Source organism: Triticum dicoccoides, chromosome 2B, assembly GCF_002162155.2.
Source record: "Triticum dicoccoides isolate Atlit2015 ecotype Zavitan chromosome 2B, WEW_v2.0, whole genome shotgun sequence".
NCBI lineage: Eukaryota > Viridiplantae > Streptophyta > Magnoliopsida > Poales > Poaceae > Triticum > Triticum dicoccoides.
This window is the reverse complement of record NC_041383.1, coordinates 740,951,373-740,970,659: the sequence shown is the minus strand read 5'-3', so window position 1 is coordinate 740,970,659 and position 19,287 is coordinate 740,951,373.

Below are 19,287 nucleotides of genomic sequence, written 5' to 3'. Positions count from 1 at the left end.
TTTCACGAGAGGCACGGTTTTGCTTTCGCCAGAGGCACGGTTGTGCTTTCACGAGAGGCACGGGCGTGCCTCTTTCGGAAAGGGGAAAAAACGCGTTTTCTGTTTTTCTTTCTTTCGCGAGAGGCACGGTTTTGCTTTCGCCAGAGGCACGGTTGTGCTTTCGCGAGAGGCACGGGCGTGCCTCTTTCGGAAAAGGAAAAAAACATGTTTTCTGTTTTTTTTCTTTCGCCAGAGGCACGGTTTTGCTTCCGCCAGAGGCACGGTTGTGCTTTCGTCAGAGGCACGGGCGTGCCTCTTTCGGAAAGGGAAAAAAACCCGTGTTTCCGGTTCGTTTTTTCGTCCGGTTTTTTCGTGAAAAAAAAGTTCGTCAAAACCTATCAACATGGGATCTAGTTTTGAAGATCTCGACACGAGAAATCCAATGACAAAAGCGGTTCGAGATTTGGACGCACGGTTTAAGAGATAAAACATTTTGAATAAATGGATCTACGAAAAAAGGGAAAACTCCCAGGTTGCGACAAGTGGCGCACATGCAGCGCGCCACTTGTCGCAACCTGGGAAAGTTGGAGTGATCTCCGCAAGAAGTACTCCTTAATTAGTGATTTTGTCCTTCTGTTTCTGTCTGGTGTAATGCGAGACCTGCCACATGTTTTTCATAACTACTGACGTACTAGTCATATAAAAGGAGTGAGCTTGATTGGCTACTCGCGCTGATGGCTACAGAGGAAGATAAAAAGCACGATATACTCAAAACAGGAGTACATAAGAACACACCGCAGCTTTATTATTTAAATGCATTTAAAAAAATCAAAACAGTTTTTTAATTAAATTCAACAATTTTTAAATGCCGGATATTGTTTTAAACGAAAATAATTTATGAAAATGATTTTATTTGTTTAAAAAATGTGGACTAGTTTTGAAATTGAATTTGTTTTTGAGAAAATAAAATTATGGAATCTCAACCAATTTTGAAAAATGCAAACATTTTTTGGAAAAGAGAAAACATTTTTCGAAAACACTTTTTTTTAAATCCCAATAAACATTTTAGCATTTCCAAACAATGTTTAGAATTTGCAAAAATTAAAACATGAATGTTTTTTGAACTTCAAAACAAGTTTTGAAAAGTGCAATTTTTTTTAATTCTTGAATAGTTTTTGTAAAAGAAAACTTTTTTGACATTTTGAACTGAAATTGAAAACGAGGGCATTTCTTTTAGTTTTTAACAATTTATGAAAAACACAAACATTTTTAAATTGATGAACATTTTGCCAAAAACACGAGTTTTTTTGCAAAATAAAAATGAACTTAAAAAAAAGAATACATATAGATGAAAAAAGAAGACGGAAAGGATATAGAGAGAAAAGAAAATAAGTAACATGAAAAAACCCAAAAGGAAACGAAAAGAGAAAAGAAAAAAAATGTTTCAGGAACCTCGTAGAAGGTTTCCAAAATTTGAAGAAGACGGCTAATACCTTCTAGAAGGTTCTGAAAATAAGAACGTGAAATCTATGTAATGGCTGGCACAAGTCGATCGCGTGTGCGATGGATCTACAATCTGCTGCAGAATGCGACACATAAGATTTTCCAGCGTTTTAGTGGTCAAGAGGAAGAGAAGAGCTGCAATGTCGTGGACCAAAGCGCAATGCAGTTCAAGGACCCAAATTGTAGGCAAATCCATCGGTTAGTTAGCAGCCCATCGGTCCAAAGCTCTGCTGCAAGAATCCAAGTGTCAATTACTAATAAAAAGTTGAAGGGCAACATGCTCTGTACATTAAAACATGATACGATGAAGGCTTATGATAGGCTGGAGTGGCCGTATTTGAAGGTGGTAATGCTAAAACTTGGGATAAGCCCACGATTAACGGAAACCATAATGAGGTGTGTAACATCCGTTTGTTTCTCAGTTATGCTCAATGGTGGCAAGTAGGAGGAGTTTGAACCAACTCGTGGGATTCGACAAGGAGATCCTATATCACCATATCTTTTATTGTTAGCCGCTGAGGGACTTTCTTGTCTCTAGAAATCATCTGTTCCTAATGAGGCTATAAATGGGATCTAGGTGGCCCCTAATGCTCCACAAGTTAATCATCTTTTGTTTGTTGGTGATAGTTTGCTATTTTTTAATGCTACTCTAGACATGGCCAGAAGGGTGGGATCTGAACATTGCATAAATAGAGAGAAGTCCTCTATTTTCTTCAGCAAGGGATGCTCGGAGTCAGTGAGACAGGAAATTAAACATGCATTGCATGTTCGGAATGAGAAACTTTCAAAGAAATACCTGGGGTTACCCTCTCACGTGGGAAGAGAAAAAGAGGAATCTTTTAAATACTTGAAGGATACAATATGGAAACAAGTGCAAGGATGGATGGAGAAGGAACTTTCAGTTGGTGGGAAAGAAGTTTTGCTGAAATCCATGGCACAGGCAATCCCAACTTACTCTATGGGATGTTTCAACTTGCCTCATGGCCTTTGTCATCACATCAATGGTTTCTTCATAAGTTTTGGTGGGGATCAAAGAAAAAAGGCGAGAGCAAAACTACTTGGGATTCATGGGAGGTCATGACTCAACCCAAATTTATGGGCGGACGGGCTTTAGATATACTGATATATTCTGTTTGGCGCTGCTTGCTCGCGAAGCGTGGCGCCTGTTGCAAGAGCCTACGTTATTGAGTGCTCGCAATCTTAAGTCGGTGTACTACCCTACATGTCCAGTCCTTGATGCAGAGTTAGGGGAGAATCACTCACAGATGTGGTGATCTATTGTCGAGGGCAGTGATACTCTAAAGTTGGGCCTAATATGGAGGATCGGTTCAGGTAATGACACTACATTTGGCAAGATAATTGGATTTCGAGAGATTTTAGAGTGCGACCTGTGTGTCCTAAACAGCCAACCCGGCATAGAAGGTATGTGAGCTCATAGTGTTGGGAAACATAGTAGAAAACAAAAAAAATCGCACCTACGATCACCAAGATCAATATGATGATGCATAACGGATTGGGATCAACGATCGTTACCAACTCCGGAGTGCGGTGGAAGAAGAAGAGTCGGTGTAGATCGTGCTTGAAGTCCCTCAAACGTTGATGAAGATCCCGCGAACCTCCTCGAACGATCCCTCGAACCGAAGACCGAAAGCACGGCCTCTCTACTTGGTTGCAAGCGTACAGTCTTCACGATCCGGCAGTGCTTCATCGGCCAGAGTTAATCATCGCCATAGAATTAGTGACAGGAGATTAGAACCACACTGGACTTCTAATTATGAGGATTAGAGGTGGGTAGGGCTAGCTCTAATTAGTCTAGAACCAACTAGAACTAGAACTAGATCAACTAGAAGAGGCACCCAGAACTTGTGTGTAAATAGGGTGGAAATCCTCTAGTATATATATGTTAGGAGGGGAGGAGAGGGCAGCCGCCAAGGGAGGAAAGCCTCCTTTGGTGCACCGGCCAAGGAGGTGGGAGTCCTACTCCCACCCCTAGTCCATTTCGGCCCCCTTCCTTATGGAAGGGTGGCACTTTCCCACTTGGGCCTTTTTGGCCCAAGTTGCCTTCCACCTCTTGGCCTTTTAAGGCCCGTTGATATTTAAATTATATAAAAATACTTTAAACATTTTCAGAGTATTATATATATTAACATCCTCGAAAACATTTTTCACCTATATATAATTAATTGGTAATACACGGTATTACCCGATATTCACTAAAACCCTTCCAGTGACCCCGAAATGCTTCCGAAACCTCTCAGAACTATTCCAGATATGAATGAAACTATTTCACGAATATATTCTCATCAGTCCCGTACTACTAACACTCAGTAGATCATGATTATCTTAAGCTAGTGACCCCATAGGTTCAGTAAATCATAGACATGAACGAAACCCCTTCGTTCAAGGACCGATAGCGGAATCGTGGACATCCATATCGGTCCCTATGATTACACGAATGATATTCCAGTGAACCTTTGGTTATCATGCAATGTTCCCTTTGCTTCGGAATACTTTACAAAACCCAGTCTGCATTGGTATCCTCTTGAGTCATCACCATGCTCACTATACCGTTGCTCTCGTTTACCTGTTTTGTTCTTCTTTCTTGCTAACATGTTTCGGCAATCCTGTGACATAGTCACCTGTGTCTGGACAGATGATGATGGATGCCGTCATACCGAGAGGGCCCTAAGAATATCTCTCCATCGTTGGAGGAGAAAATCCCACTCTCGAGCTATCCGGTCACTTGTCAAACTTTCCGGTGAGCCTGGAAGTTGTCGTTATGATCACCTTGTTACAGATCACGTTTGAGCAACCCCAAAGCCCACCGTCTGGTAGGAAGTGACCGAGACACTCTCATGGTCTGAGGAACTAAAACACATGCTAACACTCCACCTTAATACAATTGAATATAGACGATATTAACTCAATTCATAACAAATAAGTTTGGCTCGATTCAATATGATCTTTCTTCCAACGTCATAATCTCAATGTTGTTTTAGGATCATCGTTACACTTACGATATCCTAAGATCCGAAAAACATGACACCAACAACACTTGAGCTAGTCTTAGAGGCGAGACTAGAAACCTTTATTTTATCTGTTTATCATTTCACATGTGCATATGAGTTTTCCACTGAATCACATATTCCAGGATCATAGCAGTTATAACATGAAATATAAACTCTTAATTATGAATAATGAAAATATATAATACGATATTATTGCCTCTAGGGCATATTTCCAACACATAGACCAAACTATTTTATCTTGGGATGAAGCCGTACTTGATGCACACTTTTATGCTGTGGACAAAGAAGCAATCCTTAACATCCCGCTTAGTTCACGAGTCTAGGATGAATTTTGGTACTGGCATTATGAAAAGAAAGGAGTTTTTCAGTTTGATCTGCTTACAGATTACTCTCAGCAACAAATTAGCAGCGCACAGATTGGTTGGAGAACAATCCCAGCAACCCCTACTACGAGGTAGATCGCCGTTCTTGGAGCTAGCTCTGGAACTTGAAAATACCATCGAAGATAAATAATTTTATATGGCGCCTAGCCAAGACCTCTCTGCCTACGAGGGATGTTCAAAACCATAGAAACATGGTGACTCACAAGGGTGTTCGATCTGTAAGGTTGCACTGATTCGTGGCATCATTCACTATCTGATTGTCAGATGACACACTGTGTCTCGGCCTTGGCGGATGAAGAATTGACAGATGTGATCCTTTCTTACCGAACAGGTGATGCTAAACTCTAGTTCCATTGGCTAGTTGATACACCTAGCGAACGACATTACCAACGTGCTCGTCACAATATGAGCAATTTGGTGGGCTAGGAGAAGGGTTATCCATGATGATCAGTTCTAAAGCCCACTAAAGTACCTCATGTTTTATTAGAAAGTTTCTGGAAGATATTGAAATAGCGGCACTCAGTTCGACGCCCATGGACCGGGCTGCGATATCCAGGGAGTTGCATGCAAATTATAGGGATATCCATGTGACTAGCTCAGTGCCTACAACAACAACTTGCCTTCCACCTGAACATAGTGATGTCAAGTTTAACATCGATGAAGGTCTTTCTAGGGACGACAAGCGGGGAGCAGCTGCAATTATATACCACGATAAGCTCAGACTGTATCTTGGAGCTTCGCTGGGGTTTTTGAAGGTTTGGTTGATCTGGCTTCTCTTCAAGCTTACGATTGCAATGAGGCTTTGGCTCTAGCCTCTGATCTTCATATCCAGTTGTTTTGTGTTGCATCAGATTGTGCAGAAGTCGTGGCTAATATTCGGAATGATGTCCCATGCCACTATGCGATGATTATGCAATAGATCCAGCACCAAGCGGCTCAATTCTAGAGACAAGTTTTATCCATGAAAAAAGAGTTCATAATGGAGAAGCTCATCCTCTTGCCAAGGCGGCTTCTTCTCTTTCAACCGGGCGCCATATGTGGCTCACTACTTTGCCCAATATTACATGTATCTCTTTGAACATTAACATTTAATAAAGGATGCAGTGTTTCTAAAAAATGTTACTAATAAAAAAAAGAATGTAGCTGTCATAAAAAAAGAACCTTGCTAAAATAAAGTTACTCATAAAAAAGAATCTAGGTGCCATGTCGAGTGCAAATCATAGCCTCTGGCCTCGGCAGGAGCCAGGATGCATGGTCGATGTTGCTTTTGTAGCAAACAATAACAATTTGATGCCCCTTTTTTGTTATCCTAGTGTCCAGAATAAATCTTACTCATGCTACTAGCTCTGAAATGTTCGAGAATCAGTTTCGAGTTTATAAAGTTGACTTAGGGCGGTAATTCCCACAAGATCAGGTGATTTATGTTGGCTCCCATCGAATGCACCATAGGGTTTGAACGGTCAGAGCCCGAAGTTGGTCACCCCTTTTGATCTCAAGGTAGATGTCGTGCAGAGCCCCTCCTGACGATTATGGTCAGCGTAAAGACGGCTAAAGAGCCACTCCACCCCCTTCGGCGGGCACACTCGTGCTCCAAGCTGCCACGCAGCTCCGCGCCGTCTCCTCCAGGGGAAGATCAGTGCTGCTCAAAGCACCGCTAAGCTCGCGCATATCCGCCTCCTTTACGACGAGACGCACCCATAGCCGCTGCAATTCGAACTCGGACACCTCATTTGCAGACATGGTGATGTCAAAAAGAGAGGTGAGGCGGCAGGCGGTGGCAGCAGCTGAAGAACTATGAAACTGCAGAACCGAGAGAGCAAGGAAGAAGAAGCAGACGAGTGAAGAGAAGGAGAGACTACGCTTCACCTTTTATAGGTAGAAGCTCATAGTAGATCGACTCCTCTCTGCCGAAGGCAATTAATTTGATTAATTGACCTTTGGGTTCCCCATGCAAACCCAAGCGACGATGTCACAACACCCGACGGTGGATTTTATTGGCAAGAGCCATCATGACACGTGCTACTCTATGAAAAGACCGAAGCAACGCAGGATCGATGGGTCGGTGTGTGAAGACCTACACATTTTCAAACCGGGCATGCCTGGTGCAAATGATTTGTTTCCTGCATCTGATAGAATCATGAAGCGACGTGTTGCATCACCCACTGGGGGCAAGATGCTCGACCCAGAGGATAAGCCTCCTCTCGAGCGGTCTAATTAGAATTGACACGCCAAGAGCAAGCCACATGCCTAGCTCATTCGCTGATAGGGCCTGACACTGGCTATGAGGCGAATGCATGCCAAGCCCAGGCCCGGGGGCTAGTATCATTATTGTGAACATCGGTCATCCACGTACCTTTTGGTGCATGACCGACAGTGGCTCCATTGGCAGGAGCACGCCAAGATATCAACATGGTGACGCCATCCAAAGCCGAGGAGAATTACCAGGAGGGCCATTCCGAGCCGCTGGCCACGCCTGGGCCACAACATCCACACTAAAAAGAAGGTATGCAATGAATTGAGGTGCCCAAGCCTTACCTCGTGAAAGTTCCAACAAATGCAAACCAAACCAGGAACTCAAACTTGGAGTGATCTAGTTGAATTAAAACAAACTAAGACACACCAACACCTTGTGATGTGTGATTTGTTAGTTTGCATTCATGCAAGTTTTCTCTTTACATGAATTGTGTGCTTATGATTGCTATGTGTTATTTTTGTATCAACATTATTTTATGATGAGTGCAACCCGTGTGACTGTGAAGAGTGCACCAATGACAACAACAACCAAGGCAAATTCCACTTTTACCATGTTACCCAGTATTTTCATGCATTGTAGTTTTTGCATGATAGGTGTGTGAGTTTAGGATGCTAAATTCTATACAACCCAATAGTGAACAACTTAGGTCCATACTTACCTCGACCTTGTAACCAACGAGTAGTTGCTTAGCTGCTGTGACATGGATTGGGAAACACCATTTACTTTTCAATTTTTCAACCATATGGTTGACTACTTAACTAGAAATTAATTCATGAATTTTTTGGGCGGTGCTTCGGTATTATTTGGTGGTCGACAATTTTGTGGGCAACCATTGTCGGTGTCAAAACTGGCAGATCTCGGATAGGGAGGCCAAGTTGTGCGTCTAAGGATCAATGGTAACAGGGGACCAGGGGACACAATATTTACCCAGGTTCGGGCCCTCTTAAAGGAGGTAAAACCATGGGACACGGTGTTTACCCAGGTGCTTTCATTGAGAGCTCTGTCGTGCTGTCTACAAAAGCGATTTATGGCTCACCTAGTCATCAACAACAATATCACTTTTGGAAGGTGCCTCGCTTTTGGGAAGACTCTCCAGTTCGGCAGTTTCACCGTAGGAACTTGCATAGTCATCGAGCCCGCAACACCCCTTACAGCCGCCGAACATCGTCTTCGCGTTGGCCCCAAGTACTCCAAAAAGTTGGATCCAGCGGATGCTCGTCTTTAAACGAACTGCTGGACTGCATCGCCGCCCCAAGGGTCTCAACAGACTATGACCGGATCGGGCTCAAGCCCGACCAGAGGGAAATTAATCACCCTCCAATCACCCACCTCGTAGCGGTCGTTGAGGAACCGACCAAGTACACTTCCCTCCCTACATTGACGAATAAGTATGTTCGGGTCTCTGAATCCCCTGAGCCGGACACTCCCCGTTCGGACGGGACCTCACGCCCTCCGGACTCTGGCTCAAGCATAGGATTGCAGGAGCCCTTGGGCCTCCCAGGACCCGAACGGGTCGCCTCGGAGACCCTTAAAGCTCCGAGTACGGATGTGGAACTGGACCTAAAATGTAAACCACACACCCACCACAATCTATATTCTCCAAGCAACTCAGGTCCTCCAGATATATACAACATGATATATGTGCGGCACTTAGCCTCAGGAAACGGTCCACCACTTTTGGGCCAGATTCCTGCTTGTTAAAAACAGGATCAAAGACTGCCCGAACGACGACGTAGTTTCGGTCTTTCATCGTAACTGCACTGACAAGGGGATATTGAATGCCCTTGACCGTCGCCACATACACAGCTTTACAGAACTATCACAAGTAGTGAAAAAGTACTGTGCGATGGAAAGCACATGGAGGGCCCAGAAAACTCAACTGGAGCCTACTACCTTTAAGCAGTGTGCGGCCCGGACTAAACGGATACATCCCGGTGGATCACTGATACATCTCCATCGTATCTATAATTTTTGATTGTTCCATGCCAATATTCTACAACTTTCATATACTTTTGGCAACTTTTTATATTATTTTTGGGACTAACATATTGATCCACTACCCAGTGCTAGTTCCTGTTTGTTGCATGTTTTATGTTTCGCAGAAACCCCATATCAAACGGAGTCCAAACGGGATAAAATGGACAAAGATCATTTTTGGAATATTTATGATTTTTGGGAAGAAAAACCAATGCGAGACGGTACCCGAGGGGGCCATGAGGCAGGGGGCATGCCCTAGGGGGCACGCGCGCCCCTGACCCTCATGGGCACCCCATAAGGCGGTTGACGCTCTTCTTTTGCCGCAAGAAAGCTAATTTTTGGAGAAAAATCTGGGCGCAGGTTTCAACCTAATCGGAGTTACGGATCTCCAGATATATAAAAAACGGTGAAAGGGCAGAATCCTAGAAAGTAGAAACAGAGAGGGACAAAGAGACAGATCCAATCTCGGAGGGTCTCTCGCCCCTCTCAAGCCACGGAGGCCATGGACTAGAGGAGAAACCCTTCTCCCATCTAGGGAGAAGGTCAAGGAAGAAGAAAAAGAAGGGGGGCTCTCTCCCCCTTGCTTCCGGTGGCGCCGGAACACCGTCGGGGGCCGTCATCATCACCACGATCTACACCAACACCTCCATCATCTTCACCAACATCTCCATCACCTTCCTCCATCTATATTCAGCGATCCACTCTCCTGCAACCTGCTGTACCCTCTACTTGAACATGGTGCCTTATGCTACATATTATTCTCCAATGATGTGTTGCCATCCTATGATGTCTGAGTAGATTTTCATTGTCCTACCGGTGATTGATGAATTGCTATGATTGGTTTAATTTGGTTGTGGTTATGTTGCTGTCCTATTGTGTCCTCCTTGTCGCGTAACCGTGAGGGATTCTCGCTGTAGGGTGTTGCAATATGTTCATGATTCGCTTATAGTGGGTTGCTTGAGTGACATAAGCATAAACCTGAGTAAGGGGGTTGTGGCGTATGGGATAAAGGGGACTTGATGCTTTAATGCTATGATTCAGTTTTACCTTCATGATCTTTAGTAGTTGTAGATGCTTGCTAGAGTTCCAATCATAAGTGCATATGATCCAAGAAGAGAAAGTATGTTAGCTTATGCCTCTCCCACATAAAACTTGCTATCGGTCTAGTAAAGTAGTCAATTGCTTAGGGGCAATTTCACAACTCCTACCACCACTTTTCCACACTCGCTATATTTACTTTATTGTGTCTTCATCTAAACAGCCCCTAGTTTTTATTTACATGCTCTTTATTATTTTGCAAACCTATCCAACAACACCTACAAAGTACTTCTAGTTTCATACTTGTTCTAGGTAAAGCGAACGTCAAGCGTGCGTAGAGTTGTATCGGTGGTCGATAGAACTTGAGGGAATATTTGTTCTACCTTTAGCTCCTCGTTGGGTTCGACACTCTTACTTATCGAAAGAGGCTACAATTTACCCCCTAAACTTGTGGGTTATCAAGACCTTTTTCTGGCGCCGTTGTCGGGGAGTCATAGCGTGGGGTGAATATTTTCGTGTGTGCTTGTTTGCTTTATCACTAAGTAATTTTTATTTGTTGTTCTTAGTTGTTCTCTATCTTTAGTTATGGAAATGGAACACGAAATACTAAAAAAATTAGGTGTACTTGCTACTCATGGAGATGGGCAACCTCCTAAACCCCTCGATGCTCATTATGTGAAAGATATTATGTACTACTTTGATAATCCTGAGAAAACCCCATTCAATTATGTTATGGGAGACACGTTGGATCAACATGATTACTTTAGGGATTATTGCTTGACACAAAAAGGAACACTATTATGGGATCAAATTTATATGTTGCATTGGTATGCTCGGGAACTATGCTTGAGATATGATTATACTTGTTGCTCTAGGATGAAGGCTCCACACCTTCCCTTTTCATGCAAATTTAATGATGATAAAACCTTGGCTTCTTATGCTAATGGTAAATATGATTACTATGATGTGGAACAAATAGAGGAATTTGTTGCTTTTATGGGTGCTTATGAGATTGAATCTTTGTTTAAAGAGTTTGAAAATCTTGATGATGCTGTTTATAGACCTGAATTTTTTTGCTATACTTCAATATTGCTATGAGAATTATGAATTCAATTCCGAGCCGATATTGATGCATTTATTGAGAAAGTCTCTGCTGTACAAGAAGAGACTAATATTTTGCAGGAGCCCATGGAAGAAGAAATTGATGAAGCTGTGAGCTCATTGGATGAAAAAGATGATGAGGAGAGCGAAGAACAAAAGGAGGAAGAGCGGATTAGCTACCCGTGCCCACATTCTAATGAGAGTAACTCTTCAACTCATACATTGTTTAATTTCCCTTCGTGCTTACCGAAGGATGATTGCTATGATGATTGTTATGATCCCGTTGATTCTCTTGAAATATCCCTTTTTGATGATGCTTGCTATGCTTGTGGCCAAGATGCCAATATGAATTATGCTTATGGAGATGAACTTGCTATAGTTCCTTATGTTAAACATGAAATTGTTTCTATTGCACCCACGCATGATAGTCCTATTATCGTTTTGAATTCTCCCGACTACACTCTATCGGAGAAGTTTGTGCTTATTAAGTATTATATTGATGGGTTGCGTTTTACTACTACACATGATGATTTTGATAGACATAATATGCATGTGCTTGCTGCTCCTACTTGCAATTATTATGAGAGAGGAACTATATATCTACCTCTCCATGTTTCCAATATGATAAAATTGCAAGAAACTGCTTATACTATGCGTTGGCCTTTACTATGTGTGCATGAATTGTTCTTTTATGACATGCTGATGCATGGGAAGAGAGTTAGACTTCGTTGTTGCTTGATACTTTGTGCTCACTACTAAATCACAAATCATTGTTAATTAAAATTGGCTTTGATATACCTTGGGATCTGGGTGGATTCACTACTTGAGCACTATATGCCTAGCTTAATGGCTTTAAAGAAAGCGCTGCCAGGGAGACAACCCGGAAGTTTTACAGAGTCATTTATTTCTGTTGAGTGCTTTTATATAGTCTAAAAACAAAATAAAATAAAGAGGGGAACCCAAAACTTTTCAAAAAGGAAACTGAAAGTGAGAAAGACAAGCATTGTTGAAGTGGGAGAGCTCCTTGAACTTTGTTCATGCTCATGGAAACTTTGTGAATCTTAATTACAGAAACTTTTCATCAAAAATAATTATCCCCTTGTACAATTCCATTGTATTATAAAAATAATGTGCTAAGGTTTGCCTTTAGGTTGTTTACAATGCTTGTTGGTTTGTATGGTGCAGGACAGAAACTTTGGCTGTAGTGTGTGATTTACATTTTTTACTGGAACGTCAAAATGTTCTGATTCTTTTTGCACTGTCTTTCTATAGAAAGTTTTTATTTTTCCTAATTTTTGTAGAATTGTTGGGGTACCAGAAGTATGGTGAATGTTCATATTGCTACAGACTGTTCTGTTTATGACAGATTCTGTTTTCGATGCATAGTTTGCTTGTTTCGATGAAACTATCAATTTATATCAGTGGATTAAGCCATGGAAAAGCTATATTACAGTAGACACAATGCAAAAACAAAATATGAATTGGTTTGCAACAGTACCTATAGTAGTGATTTGCTTTATTATACTAACGGATCTTACCGAGTTTTCTGTTGAAGTTTTGTGTGGATGAAGTGTTTGATCGAGAAGTCTCGATATGAGGAAAAGGAAGAGAGGCAAGAGCTCCAGTTTGGGGATGCCCAAGTAACCCCAAGTAAATATTCAAGGAGACTCAAGCATCTAAGCTTGGGGATGCCCCGGAAGGCATCCCCTCTTTCTTAAACAAGTATCGGTATGTTTTCGGATTCGTTTCGTTCATGCGATATGTGCAAGTCTTGGAGCGTCTTTTGCATTTAGTTTTCACTTTTATTTTATGCACAATGCTAGTATGAGATAGTCCTTGGTTGATTTATTGAATGCTCATTGCACTTCACTTAAATCTTTTGAGTATGGCTTTATAGAATGCTTCATGTGCTTCACTTATATCATTTGAAGTTTGGATTGCGTGTTTCTCTTCACATAGAAAACCGCCATTTGTAGAACGCTATTTTGCTTCACTTATATTTGTTAGAGCATGGGCATATCTTTTATAGAAAGAATTAAACTCTCTTGCTTCACTTATATCTATTTAGAGAGATGACAGGAATTGGTCATTCACATGGTTAGTCATAAAATCCTACATAAACTTGTAGATCGCTGAATATGATATGTTTGATTCCTTGCAATAGTTTTGCGATATAAAGATGGTGATATTAGAGTCATGCTAGTGGGTACTTGTGCATTGTAGAAATACACGTGTTGAAGTTTGTGATTCCCGTAGCATGCACGTATGGTGAACCGTTGTGTAACGAAGTTGGAGCATGAGGTATTTATTGATTGTCTTCCTTATGAGTGGCGGTCGGGGACGAGCGATGGTCTTTTCCTACCAATCTATCCCCCTAGGAGCATGCGCATAGTACTTTGTTTCGATGACTAATAGATTTTTGCAATAAGTATGTGAGTTCTTTATGACTAATGTTGAGTCCATGGATTATACGCACTCTCACCCTTCCATCATTGCTAGCCTCTTCTATACCGTGCATTGCCCTTTCTCATCTCGAGAGTTGGTGCAAACTTCGCCGGTGCATCCAAACCCTGTGATATGATACACTCTATCACACATAAGCCTCCTTATATCTTCCTCAAAACAGCCACCATACCTACCTATCATGGCATTTCCATAGCCATTATGAGATATATTGCCATGCAACTTCCATCATCATCATATACATGACTTGAGCATTCATTGTCATATTGCCTTGCATGATCGTAAGATAGCTAGCATGATGTTTTCATGGCTTGTCTGTTTTTTGATATCTTTGCTATGCTTGATCATTGCACATCCCGGTACACCACCAGAGGCATTCATATAGAGTCATATCTTTGTTCTAGTATCGAGTTGTAATATTGGGTAGTAAGTAAATAATAGTGTGGTGATCATCATTATAGAGCATTGCCCAATAAAAAAATATTAAAAAAAGAGAGGCCAAAGAATCCTAAATAAAAAAAGGGGTCCAAAGAAGCCCGGAAAAAATGAAAAAAAGGGAAAATAGGGGAAATGTTACTATCCTTTTACCACACTTGTGCTTCAAAGTAGCACCATGTTCTTCATATAGAGAGTCTCTTATGTTGTCACTTTCATATACTAGTGGGAATTTTTCATTATAGAACTTGGCTTCTATATTCCAACGATGAGCTTCCTCAAATGCCCTAGGTCTTCATGAGCAAGCAAGTTGGATGCACACCCACTTAGTTTCAGTTTGAGCTTTCATATACTTATAGCTCTAGTGCATCCGTTGCATGGCAATCCCTACTCCTCGCATTGACATCAATTGATGGGCATCTCCATAGCCCGTTGATTAGCCGCGTTGATGTGAGACTTTCTCCCTTTTTGTCTTCTCCACACAACCTCCACCATCATACTCTATTCCACCCATAGTACTATATACATGGCTCACGTTCATGTATTGCATGAAAGTTTAAAAGGTTTGAGAACATCAAAAGTATGAAACAATTGCTTGGCTTGTCATCGGGGTTGTGCACGATTTGAATATTTTCTGTGATGAAGATGGAGCATAGCTAGACTATATGATTTTGTAGGGATAACTTTCTTTGGCCATGTTGTTTTGAAAAGACATGATTGCTTTATTAATACGCTCGAAGTATTATTGTTCTTATGTCAAATTATAGACTATTGCTTTGAATCACTCGTGTCTTAATATTCATGCCATGATTAGACATATGATCAAGATTATGTTAGGTAGCATTCCACATCAAAAATTATCTTTTTTATCATTTACTTACTCAAGGACGAGCAGGAATTGAACTTGGGGACGCTGATACGTCTCCATCGTATCTATAATTTTTGATTGTTCCATGCCAATATTCTACAACTTTCATATACATTTGGCAACTTTTTATATTATTTTTGGGACTAACATATTGATCTAGTGCCCAGTGCTAGTTCCTGTTTGTTGTATGTTTTATGTTTCGCAGAAACCCCATATCAAACGGAGTCCAAACGGGATAAAAACGGGCAAAGATCATTTTTGGAATATTTATGATTATTGGGAAGAAAAACCAACGCGAGACGGTGCTCGAGGGGGCCACGTGGCAGGGGGCGCGCCCCTGACCCTCGTGGGCACCCCGTAAGGCGGTTGACACTCTTCTTTTGCCGCAAGAAAGCTAATTTTCGGAGAAAATTTTTGGCGAAGGTTTCAACCCAATCGGACTTCCGGATCTCCGGATATATAAGAAACGGTGAAAGGGTAGAATCCCACAACACAGAAACAGAGAGACAGATCCAATCTCGGAGGGGCTCTCGCCCCTCCCAAGCCATGGAGGCCATGGACCAGAGGGGAAACCCTTCTCCCATCTAGGGAGAAGGTCAAGGAAGAATAAGAAGAAGGGGGGCTCTCTCCCCCTTGCTTTCGGTGGCGCCGGAACACCGCCGGGGGCCATCATCATCACCGTGATCTACACCAATGATACATCTCCAACGTATCTATAATTTATGAAGTATTCATGCTATTATATTACCCATCTATGGTGTTTTATATGCATTTATATATCATTTTATATGATTTTTGGGACTAACCTATTGACCTAGAGCCCAGTGCCAGTTTCTGTTTTCTCCTTGTTTTTGTGTTCTACAGAAAAGGGATACCAAACGGAGTCCAAATGACGTGCCAATTTTTGAGGATTTTTTATGGACCAAAAGAAGACCACGGAGCATCGGAGTTGGACCAGAAGAGCTCTGGGTTGCCCACGAGATAGGAGGGCGCGCCCCTACGGGGGTGCCCCCTGTCTCGTGGACGGCCCGGAGACCCCCCCCCCCCTTACGTGAAACAAACGCCAATAATTCCTATAAATACTGAAACTTTCGGGAATTAAGCTAGATCGGAAGTTCCGCCGCCGCAAGCCTCTGTAGCCACGAGAAATCAATCTAGGCCCTCTCTGGCACCCTGCCGGAGGGGGCCATCATCACCGGAGGCCATGGAGGAGGATCTCGGAGGGGCCATCATCTCCATGAAGGCCAAGTACCAGAGGGGGAAAGCCATGGAGGAGGAAGCACAAGGGGGACAACCTCTCCTCCTCTCTCTTGGTGGCACCGGAGTGCCATCGGGAGGGGAATCATCGCCGCGATGATCGTCTTCATCAACATCACCATCATCATCACCATCCTCATCTCTTTTACGCGGTCTACTCTTCTGCACCCCGCTGTAATCCCTACTTGAACATGGTGCTTTATGCTACATATTATGATCCAATGATGTGTTTCCATCCTATGATGTTTTGAGTAGATATCTTTTGTCTTTGGGTTGATTGATGATCTAGATTGGTATGAGTTGTATGTTTCACTTTGATGCTGTCCTATGGTGCCCTCCGTGTCGCGCAAGCGTGAGGGATACCTGCTATAGGGTGTTGCAATACGTTCATGATTCGCTTATAGTGGGTTGGTGAGTGACGGAAACACAAACCCGAGTAAGAGGGGTTGTTGCGTATGGGAATAAAGAGGACTTGATGCTTTAATGCTATGGTTAGGTTTTACCTTAATGATCTTTAGTATTTGCGGACGCTTGCTAGAGTTCCAATCATAAGTGCATATGATCCAAGTAGAGAAAGTATGTTAGCTTTTGCCTCTCCCTCATATGAAATTGCAATAGTGACAACCGGTCTTGTTAACAATTGCTTAGGACAATTCCGCACACCGATCCACCATTATTCCACACTCGCTATTTATATTATTTAGTATTATATTCTAACTTCATGATAACAGCACCTACTTTTATGTTTTAGCTCTCCGATATCATACAAAGTTATCCTCTTCATACCCACAACACAGTTTTATTTTTCGTTTCTAGTTGGAAGCAAACGTTCGGTGCACGTAGAGTCGTATCAGTGGCAGATAGGGCTTGAGAGAATATTGATCTTACCTTTAGCTCCTTGTGGGTTCGACACTCCATACTTATCACTTCCACCTTTGGAAATTGCTACGATGATTCCCTGCACTTGGGGATTATCAAGCTCTTTTCTGGCGCCGTTGCCGGGGAGCAATAGCGTGGGGGTGATATTCCCGTGTGTGCTTGTTTGCTTCCTTCACTAAGTAGATTTTGTTTTTCCTTTTTGTTCCTTTTTAGTTGTGGGTGAAACATACAATTTTTTTAAAGAATGATAATACCAAAAAGGAATTGCTTGCCTCTCATGCCTAAAAAAGTTTTTCAAAAAGAGAAGTGATTGGAAAGTTATGCATTGAAGAAGTGAGGGTCGACCTTGAGCACTTGTGTTCATGCTCACGGAAGCAATGTAGAATTTTTCATGGAAGTTTCTATGTAAATAATTATCCCCTTGTATATAACCATTGTATTATAAAAATAATGTGTTAAGCTTTGGTTTTAGCATGATAAGATTGCTTGTTTACTATGTGCAGAACAAAAACAGAAACTTTGGCTGTAGTGCATGAATTTACATTTTTACTGGAAAGTCAAATGGGCCTGAAACTTTTTGCACATTACTTCTGTACAAATTTTTCAATTTTTCAAATTTATTTTATAATTATTAGAGTTACACAAGTTTACTAAACTTCCAGATTACTACAGACTGTCCTGTTCTTAACAGATTCTGTTTTTCGTGTGTTGTTTGCTTATTTTGATGCATCTATGGCTAGTATCGGGGGGGTAGGAACCATAGAGAAGTTGGAATACAGTAGGTTTAACACCAATATAAACAAGTAATGAGTTAATTACAGTACCTTAAAGTGGTAGTTTGCTTTATTACACTAACGGATCTCACAAGTTTTTGTTTAAGTTTTTGTGAATGAAGTGTTTGAAGAACGAGGAGTTACCGATGTGAGAAGAATAAAGAGAGACAAGAGTTCAAGATTGGGGATGCCCAAGGCACCCCAAGTAAATATTTCAAAGGATACTCAAGCATCTAAGCTTGGGGATGCCCCGGTGGCATCCCATCTTTCTTCTTCAACAAATATCGGTATACCTTGGTTTTTGTTTTGTTCACATGATTTGTGTCCTTTGTGTTTGTATTTTTCTTTAAGATTCATGCTAGTATGAGCTAGCTCTTCATTGATTTACAGAATGCTTCATGTGCTTCACCTATATCTTTTAAGTATGATCTTATAGAATTGCTCTTTCTGCTTCACTTAAATCGTTTAGTATGGTTTTGTAGAATGCTTCATATGCTTCACTTATATATTTTGAGCTTGTATGTTGGCTAGTCTATATTAATGGTAAAATGCTCCAGGAACTTCACTTATACCTTTTGAACTATGAATAATGCTATAGTTTAAAGTGGGTTTGGAAGAGTGTCAACTTTAGGAATTAGTGATCCCACTTTCTTGGAGGATGTTGAATCTCTGTACGATATTTATGAAAGTGGATTTGGAAGAGTGTCAACTTTAGTTAGTATTCCACTATTTCGGGAGAGGTTCCATTTGAGTATGAGAACAAAGTTGCTATCATGATGCTACTGAATTTTTTTATGAGGGAGGAATATGTGCTTGTAGGTGTTGCAATAATGTCAAGTTTCCTCTCTACGTGCTTAAAGTTTTGTAGTCATACTTGTTTTGCCTTCCTATGCTAGTTGATTCTTGTTCCTATAAATTGTGTGCTCACAAAATCCTTAGGCATAGTAAGTGAGTTAGATTTAAATGTTCTAAGTCATATTCTTCATGATGTTCTTTTTTTGTTTCAACTCTTATCTTTTATGCGAGCATCATTGAAATCATCATGCCTAGCTAAAAGGCATTAAAGAAAAGCGCTTGTTGGGAGACAACCCAATGTTTATCCTTACTGTTTTTGTGTGTATACATGATTAAGCTACTGTAGTAATCATGTTTTATAGCTTTTGTTTCAATAAAGTGCCAAGTAAGACCTTTGGGAAGACTTGGGTGAAAGTTAATGTGATCTTGCTGTAAAAAGCAGAAACTTTGTGCTCACGAGATTAGCTGTCATGTTTTACAGAAGAGTGATTTTGAGTTGATTCTTTTTGCATAAGATTAATAGACAAATTCCTCAAGTCCACCAATTTATTTA